We start from the raw sequence: 25,638 nt of genomic DNA, 5'->3' as shown, positions 1-25,638 counted from the left end.
CCCGTATTTACACTAAAGGATTCAGGGAAAACATTCCCCCCTCCAATTTATGACATATAAACAATGAGAACATGTTCCACAAGAAGTTTTGAATAATTTTAGATACATTCACAAGAAAGACACTTAATTTATTTCGAAAACGGGAGATATAATGGAATGACACCTTATGTTAGGTAAGAAAGAAAATTCATCAACAAGAAAGTGAGTGAAAATGATTGTATTACCTTAAATAAATGAAAACTTCGAATATGTAAGGTGATAAGATATTGCTGATGAATTTGGATTTGATGTAAGCTTACTTGTGAGAGTTTCCATTTAATCTATAACTTAAACAAATTTGGAAATTTCGGATAACGTTAATGATTTTTTTTTTTTGGGAGGGGCTCTCTTTCGGGTAAACAGCCTCGTTTATATGCCGTTTGCTTCTGCCGAAATATTATGCTGCTGTATGATTTTGGAAACAAATATAATAGGCAGTACTAAATATGCACTTGTCCTGGATACTTGCATAAGGCGTTTGGCAATTCCTAATTGAAATGTGGAAGAGATGGGGAAAGATATCAAGATTTCAATCACTGTCAGTAGATGAGAATAAATATCTACTACCTCAGATTTTAAGAGGCGCCAAAATTCCGGAAAATATAGCGTTAAAATATCGGCTTAAGGATTATTCATTTTCATTCTGGATAGCTAAATAGATATGTCGCCTCTGTGCAGCTTAATAGGTATTGGATTTGAATCACACTGAGACATAGATGTTACTAAATGTCCATAGTGGCAGATGATTTTCATCACTTAGTAGGAGACCATCCTCCTGTTAAATTGGAGGCCCCGAGTGAGTTGGAAAAAATTCCATGTTTGATCTTTAGAGCAAAGATCTGGATTATCTTGAACCTTACTTAGCCCACGGTAATTATAGTAGATTACTTATTACTTAACCTACTTAATAGTGGATTACTTATTACTTAACCTACTTATAGTGGATTACTTATTACTTAACCTACTTATAGTAGCTTACTTATTACTTAACTTACTTAATAGTAGATTACTTAACCTACTTATAGTGGATTACTTATCTACTTATAGTACACATGCCGCCCACTGAATTATACCCTGTTCTTCCACTTTAAGATTGCAGGAAATCACTTCCTAATGGAAAATGACCAGTTCCGCTAACGGAAAATGGTCCTTTCTTGGGATACAATTAAAATATCGTTTGGACATAAAATTACGAGCGTGTTTAGTCTTTATTTACATTAAACAGGGTGTTTAAAAACTAATACTACTTTAGTTTTTAAACGCCAGAAAAATAAATAAATAAATAAATAAATAAACTGGCTGATTGTTTTCACCAATCACATCGCACCTCGGTAACGTCACTATTTCAAAATCAGAACAAACATGTCGGACGAGACAGGCGTTTCGATTGTGTCTCCATATTTTTTTATTCGAAATTCTTATGGGAAAACATTGACGATTCAATCAAAGCAAATTTTGATGAACGTTTATGCGAAGCTGCGAGCTTCACACCCTGACAAGACCAAGGAAAAGAGTGTAGCGCTAGTGAGCGAGCTGACCACTGTTTCGGAGAGAACTATTTTCAGTGGGAAAGTCGATAAAAAAGAGGTCACACGTAAAAAAAAAAAAGCCGATAAAAAAAAAGGTTAAAAGAAATTACTCTCAAAAAGTGGGCACGACGGTGACTTGAACTTGGCCACTTTAGTGAGAAGGACTCGACGCCAAGACTTGATGATGAGTGCGAAAAACTCGTGTGCCATTCCCCGAAAGATTCGTGCATTTTTTCTTCAGGCAGCGCACACTGAACAAGCTGATTGCCGAAGTCAACAGTGATCCCAATCTGTCACAAATATCACTTTATTTATTAAAAACGCCGCTTTATAGGATAACTGAGGATCTTGGGTTCAGGTACATAAAACAGCAACATGCATTGGCCTTCATAGAAAGAGAGGATGGCGACATCGATATCTTCGAGCGCGGGGGAATATGCATCTTCCTTTCGGTGAAGGGGTTCATATCTTAAACTGGAATAGAGCACAGAAACTTTTATTTAATGCGTTGTTGTTGGACTTCATTTAGTGACTGCCAATATCGATCTTCTTCAATTCCCTGCGCATAGTTCAGTGAGATATGAGTCGGGAACAGCGTTCATTAAATGCTTTGGTCTGCTGCACACAGGAAGTTCTGTTTGTCCGTACAAGCCTTCTCAAACGAGGACTGCGATCTCGTCTTAGGACCACAGTTACGCGTCTTAGACAAGCAATGTGAGTTATTTTCCCACTGGTTAAACACTTGGGATAATTTACCTTTTGATAAACCAGTCAGCTCTGCTGTTTTCGAAATTGGCTCCAGTCAAGACGGGCAACCACAATAAGCCCTGTATCGAACCCCAAAGATTCTTTGTTTTTCCCATTGAGATCAACACTATTGACGATTACTGACCAGCAGCATTCTTAAATAGCTGCCTAGAACACGTACTTATGCACGTGACTAAGTATTTTGCATATATGTATGTGACGTTTACGTACATCTGCATAAAGATTTCTAATTCAGTGGCCGATATATGTCCATTACTACTATAAGTTTGCAATTTTTTGTGAGGGGGGGGGGAGGATTATCATAAAGCACAATTCATTTTCTATATTTTTCTCCCCGGAGAATTAGAAGTTTATTTGTAAGGAAAGAACATAGGTATTAATAAATATGAACATCATTTTTAACTTGCCCCAGGCACCCAAAAGTCCTCATATCGTCCTTTATTTGGTGGGTGACCGGAATTATATTTTGCCTTGCCCTTATATAATGATCAGTGTAGTACATTGCGCTACCTTTCTGTGGCAACGAGGACTAATAGTAAAAAAAAAAAAAAAAAAGTCTATGACATGATTTATATACACTATGTGAATATGCGTGCATATTTTCGTATTCTTTCCCCGTGAAATCGTTAAGCTTGTCGAATAGCTTTACGCTAAAAAAAATATAAAATAAAATAAAAGTCAGGAGCAAAATTAATTTAAGAAAACAGGGGTATGTTCTAAATAAGAGCATTTTCCCATTATTTTTTAAGAACAGTGTTTTAAATCAGTACTTCCCAAACTTCTGGATGTCAGGGCCCCCTTTGGAAAAATTAATTTATTTCACGACCCCCCCTCGAAAAAAAATCGTAATATAGACATATATTATTAGAATATTTATTGTATTTATATTCAATACAAAACATACACAGCGAATACTGCAAAAATCAAATGCAAATATTATATTTTTAGCATCTTACATACACATTTGACATGGCACATTATCTCATATTTTTATATAGATAGATAGGTATATTGTTATTATACATTTGCAGTACAAGCACATGAAACGTAAGATTAGTAATAAAGAAAGAATAAAGAAAAACATAAAAGAAGTTTAATAACAATTTAATGTGATGGATGTGTTTCAGTACTGCTACACAAAAAGTCAATATCACGTGAAATATTTGAAACTGCAATTCTTAGATTTCTACTTTGAAATGAAACTTATATGAATAAGCATATATTTACTAATAGTCATTAAGCGCCGAAATACGCAGGAAGCAAAATTTGTGAACCCGCAACAATTTGTGATTTTTCCCCATTAAAATATAAAAAATAACAAAAAAGAAATAATAAATAATAAAAATTAAATACGTTTCTTTTAAGATAAAAAAAAATCTACTTAGTCTTAAAATATTTTAAATTTGTTTTCATTATTTCACGGCCCCCCTTAACAAAACCTACGTCCCCCAAGGGGGGGGAGGCTTTTTGGGAAGCGCTGTTTTAAATGATTGAATATGAATAGGTTAAAGAAAACAAACTTAATTACCCATAGAGCTGGGAACGTCTTTTTTAAAATAATAATTTTCCCGTAATATAAAACATTCCACTTCCCCAGATGTTTTATATTTCATTTACATTAACTACAAATCTAGGAAGGAAAAATGACGTAAAATATAAGATCATTTATTAGTTTTCAGATAAAAAAATGTAATGGTGCGTACATTATTAAAGAAAATAAAGCACGTGTTGAATGTTTTCATCGATCATTAGTTTTGTTGAGCAGTATTATGAACGTGGCCACAATATGACCGTGTTGATAATTGACTAAAAGCGGAACACCAACGCGAATGAATAATCTATACAAGAAATGGTGAGTTTTTAACATGCAAGTGTTTTGTCATCATTCAAAATTTTTCATGTTCGATGACGAACAGTTCATAACATCATGAACTGGTTTTGCATTACATCAGAACGTAATTCCGAATTTTGCATTCCTGGAGTTATTTAAAATTTTGGGGAAAAAAGTTGAGACGTTTGGGGTAGTTATTTTATCCCCCCCCCCCAATCTAAACATGAAGCGACGCGGTACATACATACAGTACCATAATATATTATATTACTGTATAATCATTCATCCATCTATCGAACTGCGTTCATATACGGGTCGAAATCATTGCTGAATAACATAATTCATCTAAAATTCTCAAAGGTCTGCATCTCTTTTGAAGCGTCTGTCGTAATCTTTCCCAGTGTAGCCTTCCCTGCTTCTCCAGACATCTTAGGATCAAGTGTCATTTGCACCCCACAACAAAGAGAGATTTTTCCAGCTTTCCCAGACTCCGCAGCCCGCGTGGGAAACTAAAGGCACGTTTACAACTGAACGGGTCTTAACTCTATGCACGTGACACACCGCTTGCACGAGAGACAGATCGACTGTTAGGAGCGCCTGTCAGCGCGTGTATTTGGAGTCTTACAAGCGGTCAGTGTTACAATGTACAGTACAATGTCCTGATTTGATACATGAGCTTGTGTTCTGAGTGCACAAGTGTAGGCATTTTGGACGATAGCGGCATAAACTTAGAGCTAACATGACTGCAAGACTTCTTGTTTCTGTTCTAAACAGTGTTTCCTCTTCAGAAAAAAAAAATCTTTTATTTAATTGTTTCGTGATTTTTACTAAGAAAAATCAAAACTGACAAGCTTGAATTAAGTTCAGATAAAAGATAAATTGGAAGATGTCGTCGTTGATATTTAATTCTTGTTTCTGCATGATTTCTGAGGAATTAATTATTAATTCTTGTTTCTGCATGATTTCTGAGGAATTAATTATTAATTCTTGTTTATATGTGACAGGTAATTTTGAAATGAAAAGGAAAAAAAAGCACAAAAAGAAGAGTCTCACTTTGTATATATTCTGTAGCATTAATAAATTCAAATCGAAACTTTGTTTGGAAGAAATTTGCAGATAGCTAGTCCACAGTCCTTTTGACTTCCAAGTAATATCTATTGTGCTTTTCAAGCATCCTCTAAAGCAGTTTTCCAACTCTAACTATATTGCAGACTGATGAAAATGTCTAAAATCCCTACCACGAACGGTTAAAATTATATATCACGCATATTTATAAAATTCTTCGGGAGTTTAATCTTTTATTCATTTCTGAACAGTAAACTGTAAAAATGTTTTCATATTTGGCTCAGAAAATGAATGCTTTAAACAATCACTGTTTAAAGATAAATACAGTTTTACATTTTGAATGTAAGCGTAATATCATCTATTGTGGAGATATTAACATGTTCATCTCTTCCTTTTCTTACATCAAAATAAAATGTTAATTTTTTATTTTAAAAGACCGTGAATAGATTATTCTCGGTTTTGATGTATGTTCATTTATTTTTATATTGTGTAAAGTAATCTAAAACCATGATTAGAAAGAGTCTGTAAAAGAATAATGACAAAACAGTTTTCGAAAATTGTATTTATTGCTGCAAATCAGTTCTTATGCTGCCCACTTGACTGAAATTTCTCTCATTATGAACCGTTTCCAATTGCTTTAATGGAAGAGCGATAATTTCAGAATTACCTCTTAAAGTTCTCAATCCATTATTAAGCTTCTTTTGCTGTCCCTTCCGGGCATAAATATATAACGGAAACGGCCGAAACATCACATTAGAGAAAGCTCAGCCAAGAAACCAACACCGCGGACTGTAAATGTGCTTCGTAAGAGCAGTGACCACCTTGACCTCATTTGGAGATCCACCGTACTTCCCATCAAGATGGTAACAGCGTTCTTCCTGCTGAAGGCAAAAAGGAAGTTGAATACAACAATTGTAAACATCTGTGTGAGAAAAAGGTTGAAATCCTTCGTCATGCAAATTAGAAAACAAAGTCGGGTTTAATAAAATACATTTTTTATATTTTTATTTTATGCACAATATTGAACATTATTATATAAAACTATTAAGATTATTATTATAATTATCATAATTAAGATTCAAGAGGATCCGAGCTATTTCGCGTTAGTATTCCTGTGTTGAGATTATTCATATTGCATCAACTGAACTCAGTTACAGTGAACAAGCTGTGGCTTTTGGGGTTACAGGAAAATTCATCGAAAAGCGAATTCATCGAAAGACAATTCATCGAAAAGGCAATTCATCGAATGAACAATTCATTGAAAGACAATTCGTCGAAAATGCAATTCATCGAAAGACAATTCGTCGAAAATGCAATTCATCGAAAAACAATTCACTGAAAATTTTAAATTTTCGATAATGTTATGGTAAAATAATCCATTTAGAACAAAAAACTTAATCATGCAGACTGCTTCTTGTACTGCAACTTATACTAATTCCGCCAAGTCAGAGAGTTTTTGTAATTCAGTACATAATTTGGACACATTATATCTTTGTCGCCCCGAATATAGCTGAACTGAAAACTGGAACGGTTCGACATTTTCTTGTAAAAGTTTCAAATAGCGAATCTGAGTAAAATTCATCCCATAATAGTTGCTGTATTGAAGTCGCATATTACTACTAGCAACAACAATAATAATAATGAAGCCCTCATAGTTCAGTCGGAAAAAACGAAGCTGTTTAGTTAGATAGACCTGGGTAGTTGGATCCCATTTACGCATGATTTTTATCAGTCCTGTTCTGCTAAAGGTAAGTTAGCAGGCATAATATAGATACGGCTAGGCTTTTCTTCCGGAAACAGGCAAATCAGTCCCATGAACAGACATGAAACAGTTATCGGACAAGAAAGACTATAAGAACCATATTGTTCTACAATTTTTCCCTATATGAAAATAGCATTGTAATCTCCTTATTCACGGTTCAGGTTTTGTTCTGAATGGATCAATTTTCTCATAACATTTTCGAAAATTTTAAATTTTCGGTGAACTGTTTTTTCGATGAATTGCATTTGCGACGAATTGTCGTTCGATGAATTGTTCATTCGATGAATTGCCTTTTCGATGAATTGTCTTTCGATGAATTGCCTTTTCGATGAACTCTCCGGATACCGGCTTTTGGCAACTGAGTTACCGAGGCAGGTTGTGTAATTTTGTCTCGGTATGTAACTTTTAATAGACAATTTATTTTATTTATTAATATTTTATTAATTTTGATTACTAAAATATTTTTATTAATAACTCTTTTACTAGATAATAGAATATCTAATATCGCATATAGTAGCGTAGCGAGGGGGGAGGGGAAGGGACAGTTTACTTTTCCCCGGCGTCATCCTCCGGAGAAAAGTTTATAAGCTAAAAGTTGTCGTTATTAGCTTTTTTTTTTCAGTCATTTCATATTTTGTATATATTCCATCAATCGAGCCTTTCTAAAAAAACAAGGCGAAAATAATCAAGATCTTAAAAGAAAAAACCCTAACAACTTACCTGTGACCATATATAATCTTCAACAGTTTTGTTTTTTAACAAAAATCATCGCGTTCTGTTCTTCTGATGTCGAACACATATATGACTTCTTATTTCAATGTTCGTCCTCCTCGCTCTGGTCATCATAAGAGTAGTAGCTCTACTATGATCTATTCGCGGATGCCATGTCTGTGGATTTTAGTTCTTTACAGCAGAACTGTCCTTACTATGTCCATTGCAAGTCGGCCGAACTTTGCATTGAAAAAAGTCATATTATGCGTTCAGCATCGGAAGAAACTTAACAAGATTGACAAGAAGATGCTGAAGTTGACGGAAGAATCTTTAGTTTCGTTCTTTGTATTTCTTTTTATCTTATTTATTTATTTTTCTTACTTTTTTCTGACTTTACAAATACATAAGGTATATGTGTGTTTCCTTCAATCCAATGGTTGGTAAACTAGCAATGGTACATTACTAGGGAATTATCATAGAACAAGGTGGTTCTCGTTACTTTCCTTCCAGTAGCATTCTAAGTTTGAAAATCTTCAGAAAACTGGTTTACCTATTTTGAGGGACGGAAAACCCCTAGCTTCCGGAAGAAAAAACCCTCCATCTCCTTATGAGACCGACTAACTCAGCTTTGATTCTAAAGCCCTGGTAAAGGTTTTCCGCTTCGTAGACGTGAGAAATCGCATTATTTTTAAAATGATCCAGTTTTTCATGCACGCATGCATACACACTCTCACACACAATTTTTTACCTTTGCATATAAAACGTTGTTGCTTAAAAAGACAACAAGATTGATATGCTCCACAAATGGAATATAAAGGGGACTTCTAAAAGCGTTCTTCATTAATTTAAATGTGTTGCGATTTTCACTGGCATAGAATTTTAATGTTACGATCAGTGTCATTGCATTCAAATTCTGCCATTTGAATACCATTACATACAAATTCTGTGTGAATTAGAATCTCACATTATTTCATGTCAAGTAAAAATCTCTATATTATTTCATGATTCACTTGAAGCAATAAAGTCGTGCAAGGAGGTTAAATAAAAAGTGCTGTGGATACTTTTTTATGTTACTCCCACTCACGAAAAATATCAACCTATGATACAGTGGTAGCGTGGGTGGGTGGGGTAAGGATTTTTTTAATTTTTATTTATTTTTATATAATCCGGAAATATACTATAGAAACCAAACATGGAGCATTTTCAGTTCCGCTTCAGGATTCCAATATTGAAGCGGACAAGTGGTTTCAATAGGCAATAAAATTTATGTCTCACGTAAGGACAATCACAAAACATCCATGATCGTGGCAGGATTCGAATCCTCAGCCTTTTGGTTGGAGAATAAGTACGTTAATCGCCCGGTCAACCAGGATCTTAAACTAGTAAACCAGACACCGTATATTTCAAAAATGATGCCTAAGTCACTGATGAAACATTGATTGCAATTTAAAAAATGACCTGTATTTATATATTGACATTTTTTTTCATTTTTATAATTAATATGTATATCTTATCCTTAAAACTGACCGTGAAGATGTAAACATCTTTCATTAATAATTTCAAATTTAACATATATTGAATTGTTCCATCAATAAACGTCACTCACCGTTAATAACCATTACAATTATTATTAATTAAAGTATTATTGATAATGTAAATATGCACTTGTTTGCTAATGCTAATCATTACCGAATAAACGAAGTCAGTTCATAACGAAAGTGAAAATTTGTGTAAACATTACTCTATTGCTTGTAATTCAAATTTTACGTGACAAATAATTTTCATCACTCAGAGCTACACTGCTCTTCTAATTAGAACCATGAAATAATTTGAAAAAGTTTCATGTTCGGTCTGTCTCTAGAAGATGGTTTGTGGATTATTTAATCCGTTGGCTACCCGCAGCATTATATGTAGTATAAATTTGCAACCTTTCGTAAGTAGGATTACATTAAAAATACAAATAAATAAATAAAAGGTAGCAAGACAGTTCAAGCTGTTCTCTTGTTTGGGAAATGAAACATAAATATAAAACAATGCCCATTACATATAATGAACCTAAGTCATTATAAAACGTCAGATCAAATTTTCTAAATTTGAATCTGACAAAAATTGAATCTTCTGTATTAAAATTCAGTATTAATCCATCAGGCATTTTAAGCAAGGAAAACCTCAAAACGTTTTTGTGTACGACCAACAAACACAAAACTCAGTGTAACACCATATAGAGGTACTTACTGCTGTATTTATTGTTTGTAGTAATTATAATCTCAAAAACTTGTCGGAAGTTTATCACAAGAGTATACGACACGCATGCATTCTTTTCCTGTCCTTGATTATTGCCAGATCTTTGCATGCTTCTGTTTTGTATGATGCTTTTCTTTTTCTGTTTAGTGCGTTCAGTGTATAACATGTTTCCTGTTTCTTTTTGCTGTGTAAGTGGTAGCATTAATGCGTTGGTCGCTGATAATTATCAAACATGATTTTTTTTAAAAGAAAAAAAAATACCGACTGAACATAGTTACTGTTTTTGTAACGATTGCCACTGAAAGTTGTATTCATAACGATATTTGTTCTAGTCGGTAAATCAGGCATTCTAAGACCTGGTTATTAGTATGACTGGAAATGATTTACACAACCGATTCCTCTTAAATCAGTCAAGAGTCGAAACAGTCTTTTTGCTTTACATAATAGATTTTAACAAGTTATAGCTGCAACACTTGTTATGAAGGATTATATCAATTACTTTAAAAAAATTTAAAAAAAAAGTCCGATGTTTATTCATTAGCTAGAAGTACGCGGATGTCTTGATTTCTACGCCTTATCCTGTCGTCTTGATTTATTTCTTAAAATGTACTGATTTATGCTGGAAGTGCCAGACACAAGCATTATCCAGTGCTGTTAGTTGCTTGGGGTTATTTTTTTACAGTGTTGTTTACTTAACGACGAAAATAAAAATCCTTCTTATTAATAGCTGGCAGTCATCAGTCAAAGTGAACTACTTCTTAGTTTTCACTTTGAGTATTCGCATTCAATCTAGCATGGTTGGACTGTGAATTAAAGCAAAACAACACGCTCCGGAGCCAGTGTATTTTGTCTTTTAATTGCGTGTGCTATTAGGCCGGTTTAACTGTTTAGTAGGAGAAAAAAAAAATCGTCAAGAAGCAAGGTCTATGCCGCATTGACATCAGAATATAGAATTTTAAAGAGTTGATTAGTTATTTAGATTACGCATAGCAGATAAGGCTCTGAGGTGACTGTATTATATAAAAATTATATAAAATATTATAAAGTATTAAAAAAGATGAGTATATTATGAAAATGTGTGTATTTTCATAATGTAAAAATTAAAAAAAAAAAAAATATATATATATGTAAAATTGCTCGTGTTCTATGTCTGGCTTTACAGGATGTTATACGGGATTAAAAAAAAGAAAGAAAGAAAGAAAGAAACGAACCATCGCACTTTTAGTCGAAAATCCCATAAAACTGCTCTCTCAGGAATCGAATCCAGAACTTTCTTGAAAGGTGGCATAGCTGCCGGTTGTTCTACCAGTTCTGAAGGATAAAATGCTCTTTGATGGTCTCATACACCAACCATTCCTAATAAAAATAAATATGGCCAATGCCAAGGGATATTAGTGTCCTTAAATGAATACCTTTCAGATGATTGATCAAGAACCACTTGAATTTGGAAGCCAACAATGCTTCCAGGAAGTTTATTCCAATGATTGACCAGTCTGTTATTTTAGACCGATGTCCTTTACTTCACACTCCTTGTAAAATATCATTCAAATTATTCAATCTCTTAACAGCTTTATAAGTTTAATCATATTTTACCCGACCCATCGCAGTGCCTTCGTATCACGGTCGAGAGGAAAATACATTTATTCTTTGGTTGGAAAATTTTCGACTCCAGTCCATCTAGTATGCGAAGAGCCTTTATAAGGCCTTTTCAACTATAAAGCTAAGCTAGCTGATTTCATACGAAAGCAACAGTTTTAGTTTTCTTTTTTATCTTTGCCAGCTTGGTTTTTCTTCTCTTGCAAAGAGTAGGCAAAGCGTTCCCGTAAGCATGAACACACACACACACGCACACACACGTGTGTGTGTGTGTGTGTACACAATATACACTACCAGCCACTGTCAGTGAGTGAGTGCACGGATTTAACATCAGTACTAAAACAAGTCAGTTTTCCGAATCCAAGAAGAAGAGGTAGGCCATACCTTGATTTGTTTGAGTAGGTTCCAGCTATTTTTTTCCCTTCATAATGTAAAGTAAATGTAATGTAAAGATAAAAATGTCATTTTGTTTCTTTACAATGCCTTGATAAGACCTCACTTGGACTATTGTGCGCAAGTCTGGTCTCCGTGGTGATTCTGATATATTGGAGAGAATGCAAAGGAGAGTGTTAAAAATTATATCAAGATTATGGAATACTTATTATGAAGACAGATCGAGAATTTGTGGACTGCAGACATTATCAAACAGGAGAAAGAGAGGCGATATGATTGAGACTTACAAACAAAAAATCAGGACCTTCCAGCAAGTGGTCCAGATATGACCAGGTAGCAATAACAGATGATTTTTAGTCTTGTTCCATCATTAACCTATTCAAGTACTTTTTATTTATATTTGAAAAATATAAACACACATATATATATATTACTTATAAATTCATTTTCACATCATGTACAAATACTAGTTTATTTGTTTCTTTTGAGTGAAATCATTGTTAGAGGAAGTGGTAGGATCTCGGCACAAACATCCATCCCCATAATGGACTTCAAATACGGCCTGTTGGTTGGAGAGCGCTATACACCTGACTACTGCATAATATTCATTGTGAACGTACAATTAACTATACCAAATAATTATACTCCAACTTTATGTAATGCAAAATGTTTAATCCCAAATCAGTTTATTCTAAAACTGGTTTTTAATTTTGAGCTTAGTTCTTTAAGATTACTTCTTACAGCTTGGAAAATTTATACTTAAAGAAAAAAAATTGTAGGAGTAGTTAGTTGGCTGAGTTGGTTAGCTTACTTGCTCTACAGCCAGCAGGCAGCGAGTTCGAAATTCGTCGGCGATGGATATTTATGAATGTTTTTAGGTGTGAGATGAATTTCATCGCCAGTGTGAGACCACTGTCCCGTTAGTGGCAGCCTGAAGTGTCTTACTAAGGTTTCATGATCGATCTCTAAATTTCAGGATTATCTACAATATCTAATGTGCAATAGGTTTACAGCCCGTCGTGGGTGAGTAGGAGGAAGTCACATAGAATAAAATAGCTATTTGATGTGTGAAGGCAGCAATGTATACTTTCTGTTATTCCTGTATTTGTAATCTTGCTTTGTTTTCTTCCATGGAATGCGAAAGTATTAAACATTTAAATACAGTAATGGAAACAGATTTATACAACAACAACATTCCTGTAGCAATTTTTATCACGTGCTCTCCAAATTTTGATGAATAAATCTCCCATATTGTATCCATCGTGCTGGCCTTGGTCTAAAATTGTCGCTAGTGAATGAAGGGAAATTTCCAAATAGTTTTCCACATGTTTGCTTAATCATGTTTAATAATCAGTAGCAAAATATCACCATATTCAAATTCAATCCATTATATGCATTAACTGATACTTTACTGATTATTAACTCAAATTCATGATATTTATTAATTACATTCGTTACAATATTAACATATAGAGAAGTTAAAGTGATTTATTTATTTATTTTATTTAAGACTATTTATTCGTCTTATAGAACATTCTAGGAAGCGTCGTTTAATGATTTGGGAGGGAAAAAAATTAGTTATCCAAATTAGATAGTTGGTACTTAATTCACATTTCTTTCTTGCCAGTATACCGCATATTCTACCACTTACTGGTTTCACATGATTTCTTTCTTCGGGATCCCTGTCCTTCTCAATTGAGTTTGATAACTTTCTTTTTTATACATACATCCCCCGCCTATCCATATGCTTAGCTCTCTCTCTCTCTCTCTCTTTCTCTCCCCTCACAGAGGCATTGATCAAATCTGTCAATAGAATTTGACCCCTTTCCTATTCAGATCCTTGGAGTTCATTTCAGCGGAGCATAAATTCCATTCCTGCAGCAAACATTAAACATTAAAATTTATTGCATGTTTTAACCAAGGTCAGTCCTTGTGATTTTTTTCTCTTTTAATAGCTGGATAGAATACTGGATAGTTTTACATTCTAACCAAGCTGCCATAGTTTACAAATTGTCGCTACATTTGTGTTATTGACAGTGTCAACGTGAATCATTACATATTTTTTATACCTTTCAAATCATCTAGCATACGTCCTTAAACCCATTCCTGTTAGAAATATCAACCCTAGGCGCACTCGGAACAATTTCTCTTCGGTTGGAAAGGCTCGAGTTCAAATCCCGTCAAAGAACAGAGGAATGTTTTTAAGGGAATGTTTTTTTCAACTGAAAGCGAGTTCGCTCGTTTCATACTTTGGTGGTAAGGCTTTTCCCTCCGTCGAACTGCGATTTTTCATTGTGCTAAACAGGCAGACTGGCCGTAGTACACACACACACACGTACCGCTAATAGATGCAATGCACTGTTTTCATAACTCACTGGAAGCCTCAGTTGTTTCCTTTGAAATTCCAACTATTTAACCTAATTCTAGCCAGATCCATGTAGATTTAACATGCACGAAAGTTGGGTTAGACCTTAATAATGTTCTCGTAAAAAATAAATAAATAAACAAAAACAAAAAAATAAATTGAAAAAAGTCTCGTGTTTGAATTGTTTGTAGAGTTTTATAACCTGTTAATATTCATAATTTCGAATCATGAATAAATGTGTTGATATTTTTTTTTCATTATTTTCATCTGATATCCGCTTTTGAATTTTTTTTTATTTAAAAAGCAGGAAAAGGAGGATATTCAGCATCCTGCTTCTCCCAATTTTTCAAGATTTTTTTCACTCTAGTTCTCAATACATCGATACTTTGCAGCGGGTTGAGAATTTGTCCAACTCTGTAGTCGGTTTCATGAACTTGAGATTCATCTCTCTCTCTTTCTTCATGGCCCTTCTTTAAGTTTGAATAACGTGCATTGCAGTGTCCCGAGAATTCAAAAGGCCCAGTGAAAATGTTTCAAAGGGCCTTCATCGAAATTGTTCAAGGGAATCAACTCTTTTTTTTTTTCCGTTCAAACATTGTAGTTACACTTTTTTCATAGAAGCATATTAGTCGATATCCGGACTTAACTTATTTTTGATAATGTATTACACTACCAATAATTTCCACCATGCTCAGTGTTTATTTTTATTTCTTCAAGCAAAGGGAAAGTACTGTTTTTCCCTTTGCTTGAAGGGAAACTTGAAGGCTTTAAAGTCAACAGTGACCTTAAAATTACAGCATTATTTTCAGTTACACTTTTTCATTATAGAAGCATATTAGTAGATATCATTACTAATCGGCATGACGTTAACTATAATAAAGCTAGTAATATTATTCTACAGCTTCTATATTCCAATAATACATGACATGACGAAGCTTTTTAAAACTTTGGATTTATTTTTTTTCGATGTTTTCCATATGTTTTTATTCATCATTTCATATAATGGCGCAACTTTTTTATTATTGTATTTTGCGAATGCAATAATAAAAAAAAACCATGTAACGTAATGCATGTAATGTGAATCTTTCCATATTTCGCTCTGTAGAACATAGGGTATTTTTTGATTGCCTACACGATGAATGTATCATGTTACTTGTGGCGTACAAGTCGGAAGTAATATCTTGGAATTAATTTTCTTATTAAAATTAATACCATAACAACTTTTCTCCTTTCTGTAAAGGAAGCAGTGTTTGAAGAATTATACTACTTCAAATTCGGACAGTTTCTCCTTTAATGTCTTAATGGAGCAAATTATGCACACCATCCACAAAATATAAAGCGCTGACAGTAATTAAAGCTTGAAGGATAATAAGGTCTAATCGGTGTAAAACTTACTTAAAGATTGGACTCTCAAAGTTGGCATGTTGGTTTTGGATCTGTTAGCTGTATACAAGAATCGATGTTAGTTCACGAGTGAAAAGGTGAAGTCATCAGGTTCCCCCTTTTCAGAATATCTTGTAAATAATGCTTCTATGGTAAATGTGCCAGCATAGTTGGCAAAGTGGATAGCGCTTCCATTTTTCAACCAAGACCTTCACAAATATCCATGCTTGCAGTTGTTTGAATCCCACTGAGGGACATGGATGCTTATGAACGTGTTTAGGGGACACCAGATGAATCTTCCGATGTGAAACCACCACTCTGTTTATTTGAGACATGAACGATTGATTAAAACTAAAACAAATAAAAACCACGTTCTGTATTTAGTCTCTGGATCAAGGTTTCTGGACTATCTAACCCTTACTCCTCTACAGTTATGATGCATGATAGGTTTGCATATTCGCATTAAAAATTGAATTTTAGTAGTAACATTACAAAAAAAAAAAAAGAAAATTCGAGTTTTTAATTAATTAAATCAATTAATCAAATCAGTTAAATTTAATAACTAATTAATGGAAGGCACTGGAATTTAAATTAGATGAAAATAGCATTTGAGACATGTTAGATAAATTAACTTAATAATTTCTGAAAAGAAATAACAAATTTCTCGTGACTTTCTGTGCATTGTAATTACTTCAGTGAATATATGCTGCTATTCAGATATGCTTTGGCAATCACCGACTGGTGACATGTAAATACATATATAAAATGTGCAACATAGTATATATATATATATATATATATATATATATATATATATATATATATATATATATATATATATATATAATGTAGAAAGTATTTTACCTTGGGTATAATAAATGTTAATGTTAAAAAAAACCAGGTTTAAAATAGCTTGGTATCTTTAACATATATATATATATATATATATATATATATATATATATATATATATATGGTTAATTCATTTCCAAGAAGTGATACTTCGCGATTTTCTACATCCATATATTCTTAGTATGTATTATACCAGAAGATTTAGACTTGACAATAATCTACTAAACGAAAAAATCTAATTTAATTTGGCCTCCTGGCACCTTTCGGATAATAAGACTATTTTGCGACGGCAGAAATAATTTGCAGTAGTTCGTATATTCTTTTCCAAACAGGAGAGATTGGGAAGAGAATATACGGTTAACTCCTGCAATCAGTAAGCTTCTTAAGTGAACCATATTTGATGTAATTAATTACTTACAAACGAAAAAAAAAATACAATACAGTATCCAGTTTTCGATACCTATGAAATATTTAAAATGAATATATTGACAATATCTTGAACTATTTTTCTTTTAAAAAAAAATAAATAAAAAGCAATTCTTAGAAAACCAAGATTGGTTAGTCACCCTGGCCATGTGTCTGTTTCCCCCCCCCTTACCAGAATTTTACGCCACTGAACAGAATATTGCAGTGGAAAGTTTGTATAGTTCGCTTGCTCAAGTTTTATATCCGTGTTGTTCCCACCCACAGTCATATGGACTGATCCTTTCAACCAGACAGACCTATGACAGTTTTCTCACACGCTAAGCTCCACCCTCAGACGTCACTTATGCCACAGCCGAAACACGAGCCCAGTTTTCAGTCAAGCGACTAGTCCTGGAACTTAATGACAGTCGTTCGCTCGACATTGGCACACACACACAAACACTAATAGGTTTTCCAGAGCGGGAAGTTGTACAAGAAATCCACAGAAAGAGAGTTCTCTGAATGCACGTTAACTGCGAAAGAGGATTACGCAGAATGCAGTTGCGCTCCACGTTCGTTTATTCAAATAGCTGACTGATGGATACATCGTGGGAGAAAGTAGGTGGTGCGCCAGTCGTTTAGCGCATCTTCCGAACGGGTAGAGGCAGCGTCGGCATCTTTTGCATCACAAACTGTGCTAACTCCCGCATATCTGTTTCTCCTCTCATGTCAAAGTGAAAGCTAGATCTGACAAATGTAGTAAAAAATGCTAAATCGGAATGAAACACCTTAAGATGAGTGAATTTCACACTAAGAAGATGATAGGAGGTTGATCTTAATTCATCAACAGGAGTGAAATACTTTAAAGTTCATTCTTCCTTTCCCTCCCTCCCTGTCCCTCAGAAGGGGAAAAAAAAAACTTCGTCTCAGGTTTCAGTTCACTAGTCAGGATACTTTATGACGGCACTAAGTTCCCTTTAGACAACGTTCATAAATAAATAGCGGTAAGTACGTTTTAATTTGTTTTCATTATATTCATATTTAAATAGTGATTTGGTTTATTTTTGTCATTTTGAAATTAAGTTTAAATTGAAAAATCAGAGGGCTCAGTAATCGGAAATCAGCAAATGTGAAATTAGCATTATTTATTTACTTCTAGAACACAGGCTTAGTAATGATAAGATTTTTCAGCCCATGACTACTAATGAAGCTTCTTTTTGGCGGGAAACGTCCAAATTTAAGAACACACACTTCATCTACTAGCACGCACAAAACGTATTTTTAATTTTTCTCATTCCATCCCGGAATTGACAGTCTCACTGAACTCGCACCTTTTAATCTGCTTGTTAATTGTATTTTAGTTGCTAATGATTATGTTGCGATTTCATGGAGTTAAGGAGTTCATGTTACCTAGCACATGAATTCAGGTATGTCACACCAGACTTGACGTTTGTATATCACTTCAGCTGAAGGATGCATTGAAGTTATATGCTGGTGGGCATCGTACCTGACTCACAAAACTAGTTGAACTGCTTGCGAACGAAGAGAAAAAATTACTCTAATCGTGTATAAAATTCGTATTTATTGCATAGATTTTTATTTCAAGACAAAAAATTGGTTGTTTTAGATTATACCAGAGCAGGCAATGAGGAACCCGATTTTCCTGGGGGGGGGGGGGGATCCCATCCGTCGCGTTACTTATAACTCCCCATTAGTTAAATAAGAGAGAGAGGGAAAGATTTGTGACATTGCACGTGCCAGGTTATTATTATTTTTTTTTTATATTGACAATTAGCTTGTGTCCTAATGAACATTATTCCGAGATAGCATCAGAAATCCCAGTGTTGGTTATTTCAATAAGGTAGGTTATGTTCTGAAATAAAACGCCCATCCACGTTTATCGCCCAAGTTGTTTAATGTTAGCGATTTCGTATCCGCGATACATAAAACGATACGCGATACGACCTGTACCTGATACATAAAAAAAAAATTATATTTTAGCTTGTTCGCAAAAATCTAGCGCTCATGATTATTATTACTACAGCGAAATTATTGAATTCTTATTCCATAATAATATCTATGTATGCAATATTTCGCCTTATAACTACCATTTTAACATACCCTGATTGTACAAGTTTCTTGAAAAAAATGAATTATTTGACATCCCATGGTATAACACTATTCATTCAAAAGACCTGAATATTCAAAAAAGCTAAACCTTCCGAGAAAGGTTTAGCTTTTTTCGCAAACAATTACTCCATTTAGAAGGTATTAGAGCATTCAGAAATAAATACTGAACAACTGCTTATTAGTTCACTAGTAAATATTTTGAGGATGATAAAAACAATAATCAAAACTAGAATCCATTTTATTTTATAATTTCAGATAAATGTATTTCTATAACTTATTGATCTGGTCTAGTATGAGGTGTGAAATTATTAGATACAGTTATATTTAATTTACTTCTATAACACGTTACTGCACGCATATTGAGATTCCATTGTAATCATACCTATATTTGTTGATATTCAGTATGGGATACTTAAAAAATGAAATTAGCTGCTACTTGGAATCCCTAATAATCAAATTTAACTGCAATTCAATAATTTAGCTGGCTGCTATTACATGGCAGGTTATGAGCAATGATTTTCGGGATATCGTTGTGTGTGCGGGTACGTGCATCCGTGTATGTTTATCGTCATTATATAGCCATGTTAGTCCTATGTTGTCCCTCTGTTGGTATTTTTGGAGAACACGGCATTATTGCTAGTGGTGTACAATGACCGATTGCGGTAAAAGACAGCAGCAACAAAAATTAATCGCTTCCTCTTCTACGTAGTAGAGATAAAGAGCTCTGAAACGCTCTAACAGCATATTGAGGGAAAACAGATGGGTACAAACTTCCCAAGAGGAAACATATGCCCACCGTGAGACTACGCATCACCCAGGAAAAATTCTTTAGTACAACGTGCCCAATGTCAGCCCTGAATTTGTTTTCTGTGGCCTCCGAAAATCATGGATACTTGAAGAATCCAGTATTGGTTTCAAAAGTATTCTTTTCCGAACTCTCATCGAGACCGAGATACTTATAGGAGTAAGTAAACATGTCATGCATATAAACGTTTTAGACAAATGTTTATAAGTAGATAAAGAACTTCGGTGTCGTGCTGGATTCTGTTACTTTGTGTCGTAATGGCTACAGACGCTTAAATGTTGTTTGGGGGGGGGGGGGGGAGAAACACCAAGGAGAAAGGTAATCTTCCGCATTGGATAATTTGACTAACCTGTGGAAATTAAGGGTCGTAGAGCTGTTCCTACCGAAGGATATAGGAAGTAGAATACGTCATTTAAGTAAATTTCGAATTTGGCGAGTGAAACTTTCAGGAGATGGAATCCTTGATAATCATAAATGTGTAATTTTTATATAACGAAACCTGTGGTGAATTCATCACTAAAAACACACGTAGTAAACACAGTAATGACTATTTAATTCATAAATATTTCATCCCAAGTATCTTGGGACATCATCAGTACAGTAGTTCAAACACTACTAGGAATAACATACAGTTAGGGGGCATGATTACAATGGAATCTCAAATTGTCCTACTTTGGTCAGACAGGTAGGTCTGTTCAGAAACGCATCTCGGAACATCAAGCCCACATTCGTCTTTTCAAACCGCAGAAATCTGATCTCTCCCAACACGGAGTTGAAAATCCAAACTAGGATCCATTGAGAGAAGTCGAAACATTTTTGCAGATCTTTATATAAATATGAACGTTTATATAAAGAAAGTGCTGAAGCCCTACTACGCAGACCAAATTTAAACCGCAACGATGTTCTTACTATTCCTAAAGTATGGGAAATTGTCATACAAAATTGTGTAAATTAATTTTTGTTTGTATGTATGTGTATATATTTTTTTCTCAGTTATATTTAATTTACTTCTATAACACGTTACTGCACGCATATTGAGATTCCATTGTAATCATGCGCCCTAACTGTATGTTATTTATTCCTAGTATTGTTTGAACTACTATACTGATGATGTACCAAGATACTTGGGATGAAATATTTACGAATTAAATAGTCATTACTGTGGTTAGTACGGGTGTTTTTAGTGATAAATGTGTAATATTTATTATAAATCTTTTCATAAGTTAGTATATCCGGTATATAGTGAATAACACATTAGTTGCTCTAGATGAAATTCCTACTCACAGATGTGAATGTGTACATTCCAAGAACAGCAAATGGTATATAAATCATGATTTAGAAATGAGGAATTTAGCTGAGATAGCTGAATCTCTCTCTCTCTCTCTTTCTTCCACTGGTAATATCGCTTGCATGTGCGGGAACGAAAAAAAAAAAAAAAAAAATATATATATATATATATATATATATATATATATATATATAAAGTGTAATGTTCCAGACCTTAGTTGCTCTCCAGCTACAGTGGTACGCTGACAGATTCATTAGTTGGTTAGCACCAAATCACATCCCTAAGAATGTTCGATGCTATCCAGAAGAGGACTTTCATTTAATAGATGACTGCTGTCTCACAAACTACTCTCCCTATATTTGCTTTCTAAATTGACATTCTGTTTTTGTACATTATTTGCTTTTTGTAGCTATTTTTCATGGGCGTTGCTCCACAAACATGACCATTATTCCAACCCTTTCTTGTAATCATTAAGAACACAAGCAGCTACTAGTTAACCTTCTATTGTACTTTTAAACTTGCAACTTATCGCATGAACTTCTCATCAACTTTTTTCATTTACTTACCTCCAGCTCATAAAGAAAGACATTAATAGATTTCTTCCAAATACTTAACCACACATGACACCGTTATATTCTAGGTTTTGTGACTCAAGTGTGTGTGTGTGGGGGGGGGGGGAATTGATATCTAAGACGAGTGTATGTTTGTAAATAGCTTGTGTACTGAGACAGTTTTGTCTTTGTTTTATCTTTTTCGGAAGAATCGAAAAGACCTTATGGTTTCTCGCGTCCCACACGGAATTTGAAATCTGAATCATTCCGACCAAACAAAAACATACATAAAAGGATTTTTTCTCCTCGCTTTTTTCCAGTTATAAGTAGGGTTGTTGTGAGGTCTGGAAATCTGGAATAGCATTAGCAAGTGATAGAGTTACGAGAAGAGGTACTCCAAAACCAATCACTTTACTAATATCTTTATTTATTAAAGTAATAGCCAGAGGATTCAGTTAGCTTGTTGCTAGTTTTTGCTTCTCTCCATTTCTCAATTCTCCCCGATATTGCTCTCATATTCCCTGTTGATGATGTTGCGCATAAATTTTATCCATTCTCTCTTTGATTAGATTCAGTGTAGAAGACCAAATAGAACTCAGAGGAAGTCAGACGTTGTGATTCAGTGTCACCGATATAGCTGTCACAACTGCAGAATCGCAATCATCACGTGTTCTCTCTTTACGGCATACCCGCAACGTCTCTCTCTTCTCACCTTCGATATTCTCTCTGTTTGGTCATTTTGTCACTTCAGAAGACTTACATATTTGATCAAAAGATATACTCGTTCCCAAATCGTCCCGATTTAAGCTGATGTGCCTCTTGATCTTTCTAAGAAAAACTCGTATCGCTTTCATTCTGGTTAAAGAATTTCCGAGGTAAAGTTTCTGTTTAAACAAATAGTGTGATTTCTTTTCAGGATATGTGATCTCGTGTTCCCCTTACCGTGTTAAAACTCGATGGCAGTCACGGCCAAAAACATTTCTTTTCGTTACGCGACCGACTAACTCACCTTTATTTGGGAAAGGCCTCATAATTGTTCTTTACTTCTTAGATGAGATGCAAACCTGTCCTAATGATATTTAGATTTTTCTTTTAAGCGCATTTTTGCAAGCATTAAATTATAATACTGATCAGCAATTGCTGTGTGATAGGAAAATACTTATACAAAATATGCCATGTGGATACACGGTCTCTTTCATTTCCAAAAACACCGATACTTAGGGATTTATTACATTCATAACTAACACCATTCTCACTCTGTATCTGTATTTATACCAAAAGCGTGACTTGATAATTCTGGCGCACTCAACTGGACTAGTTAATGAACACCGAGTTAGAAAGGCCCATTTTGCGATTTGTTGAAGTAATTTAATTACGAGCTGTAAAAAAAAAAAAAAAAAAAAAAAAAAAAAAAAAAAAAAAAAAAACCTATTAGGCAAATAAATTGAAAGACTTTCATAACTCTTTGTTATAATATTATGAACATATGCAAATAACAGCTTAGTTTTTTCATAAATTTTCCCGCCAGGTGGCGACACTGCACTAGCTATGGCCGCATTCCATACACGACACCTCACTCCTCTCAATGTGCTATTGGAAGAACAACGAAATGTATTTCCATGGTTGATCCCAAAATGTCACAACAAGCGTGACATTTTTGGGACACGTTTAGCGGCAGTGATTTCTGTATTAAGGGGGTGATGGACTTCCCTTCACAGAGATCAAGGTATTGTTGACCAAATCGGCTGTGTGGCCGGACATTTTCCGAAGCAGTGCTCGAGCTTCAACAAATGTTGACGTTTCTTTTGGACGAATCATATCGCACATTGCAAATATTGCAATGTGCGATATGATTCGGCATTGAGATTGTGATCCCCGTTGCCAGGAAAGCTGTCTTTCTGATCCTTTGCTGCTCTCAAAGTATGTCAGTACTTGCATTCCTAAGTTCACGGTTGACGGATCTTTTCGTATCGCTAACATCGGTTGGTGTGCGTTTGAACTGCCCGTTTGAACACCATTTCGGTGTTCAAATGGGCAGTTTGTTCGGTATGACAAATGAATTCAATGACATCTGCCTATGAATGTCGGTCGATGTAACATTCAGTATCACACAAACGACACTTCGTTATTATTCGATTTCACCTCTCCTATTTTGTGCCGTGTTTTGGAATGCTCTGAAGCTGCACTTGCTAGAAAAACAATGAAAACCGCATTAAGGATTCATCTTCATTTGTGTGGTCATTCATTCACTCTGCCACAGTAACGCACTCAGGATTTAATCTTAGGGTGGGAGCCGAGTTGAGTAGACGATTTGAGAATACAAACTACGCATCGCATACGACCTATGACTGAGCATCTGCAATGATCGCTAATTCATAAGTAGCATAGAAGACACGACACAACATAAATGAAAAAAAAAAAAAATTAATTCGGAAAAGATTTTTGGAAAATTTTCTAGTGTTTTTTTTTTCCCCTTTTTCTTTGGGGGTAGGGCCCTTCCCCCCCGGGTGCCCACTGCAATGCTAAATAACAATAATAGTCATTTACAAATATCGCAGACCGATTTATCGTCGTATTTGTCTTTTAACCCTTTGCAATACAATAAAGTTGCAAATTAAAAATGTGATTGTCGTTAAGTGCTGTTCTTGAGATCCTAGACATGGGATCTCCATGTGTTCGAGTTTTAGCATAAATTGTTTTATAAATTACATTTTCATAACATAATTTACTTTGTATATTATTCTGTATTGCTGTTAGGACAAAAGAGAAAGTAATGTTAAGTAAAAGTTTGTTATGCACACAACCCCCTAAGGCAAATAAGAATGTGCCTTAGGGGATTATTCTTTTATGTTTCCATAAAAAGAATATCGGCACTTTAAATTCAAGAATTTGCTTAAAAACATTAAATTACAAGGGCTACAAATATTGTGAAGTACAAATTTGAGTCAAGTGTTTAATGCGAGTTCCACGTCTAACTCGGTTTCATGCCATGTGTGATCCAACATTTCCGGAGTTATTCTATGCACAGCATCTCTTTAAGTTTTGCAATTTTTGAAAATTTCGAAAAATGCTTCAGCTTTGCTAGTTTCTTTAGATTGATTTTTTTTTTTTCAGCGCTATATACATTTTATTATCTAGTCAGTAGATTTGCCTAGTCTTATTGCACATTAATCACGTACTTAAATGTTGTGTACCATTTAAACACTTTTTGTCAAACTGATGGATGGGCGCATGCGCTGAAATCTAAGTGGTAATTAGCATTTATACTAGCATTCTTTTGTGAAATGCATTCTTTTGTGAAAACAATGCATTTGCGGTTATAAGTATCTCTTGGAGGTATACATTTTCTTGGGTCAATCGACAGTAACAGATCAAATATACTGCGCAGTATGGTTTGATAATAAAATAAACATCCATTCATTTCTAAATATATTCCTACTTCTATTCTAGCTCTGCTGACTGTTTTATTGGCACACGCAGTTACAATTCTCGGCTCTTTCTCTCTATGCGACTACCGCCCATGAAAGGTTAAGCCTATAGTACCGTGAGTGGGATAGGATTTTTTCCATTTCTTTAATTTTATACATTTTTTGTATTTCACATAATCTCCAGAAATCTTGTTCTGGAGATTTGAGAGAGAACCAAACATGGAACTCGCTTTTTTTCCTCAAGCGATTTCAGGCCTCCAGTGTACTAAGCACCTTGCTTAGCTACAGAAATGCATGCTACAAATATTCGAATAATTTTGAAGCTATTACGAGAAGAATTATTCCATCACACTCTGTCTGGTTATCATCTCAGTAGCGGAGATCGGGGGGCGGGGATTTTTAACATTTTGTTTTATTTATATAATTTACTTAAATTTTTATAAAACCTTTCTCCTTAATTTGTATCACGATTCATAATCAAGCAGATGGTTTG

General features: G+C 34.4%; 1 protein-coding gene across 3 annotated transcripts in view; it reads left to right on the top strand.

Moving 5' to 3' along the window:
* LOC150107299 (fibroblast growth factor receptor 1-like) overlaps positions 1–25,638 on the top strand; it is a 334,528-nt gene that overhangs the window by 55,365 nt on the left and 253,525 nt on the right. For 2 of the 3 annotated variants that reach the window (XM_090391807.1, XM_090391804.1), the window contains exon 1: positions 17,362–17,947. The exons of the other annotated variant lie outside the window; for it this stretch is intronic. The gene's annotated coding sequence lies outside the window, so the exon portion shown is untranslated. Of the gene's footprint in view, positions 1–17,361; positions 17,948–25,638 lie in introns of those variants that run through there. 3 annotated transcript variants of the gene reach the window in all.

Source organism: Typopeltis vanoorti, chromosome 4, assembly GCF_054136105.1.
Source record: "Typopeltis vanoorti isolate ZY-2024b chromosome 4, IOZ_Tvanoo_1.0, whole genome shotgun sequence".
NCBI lineage: Eukaryota > Metazoa > Arthropoda > Arachnida > Uropygi > Thelyphonidae > Typopeltis > Typopeltis vanoorti.
The sequence above is the reverse complement of the archived record's forward strand: the minus strand, read 5'-3'. Positions and strand labels throughout refer to the sequence as shown.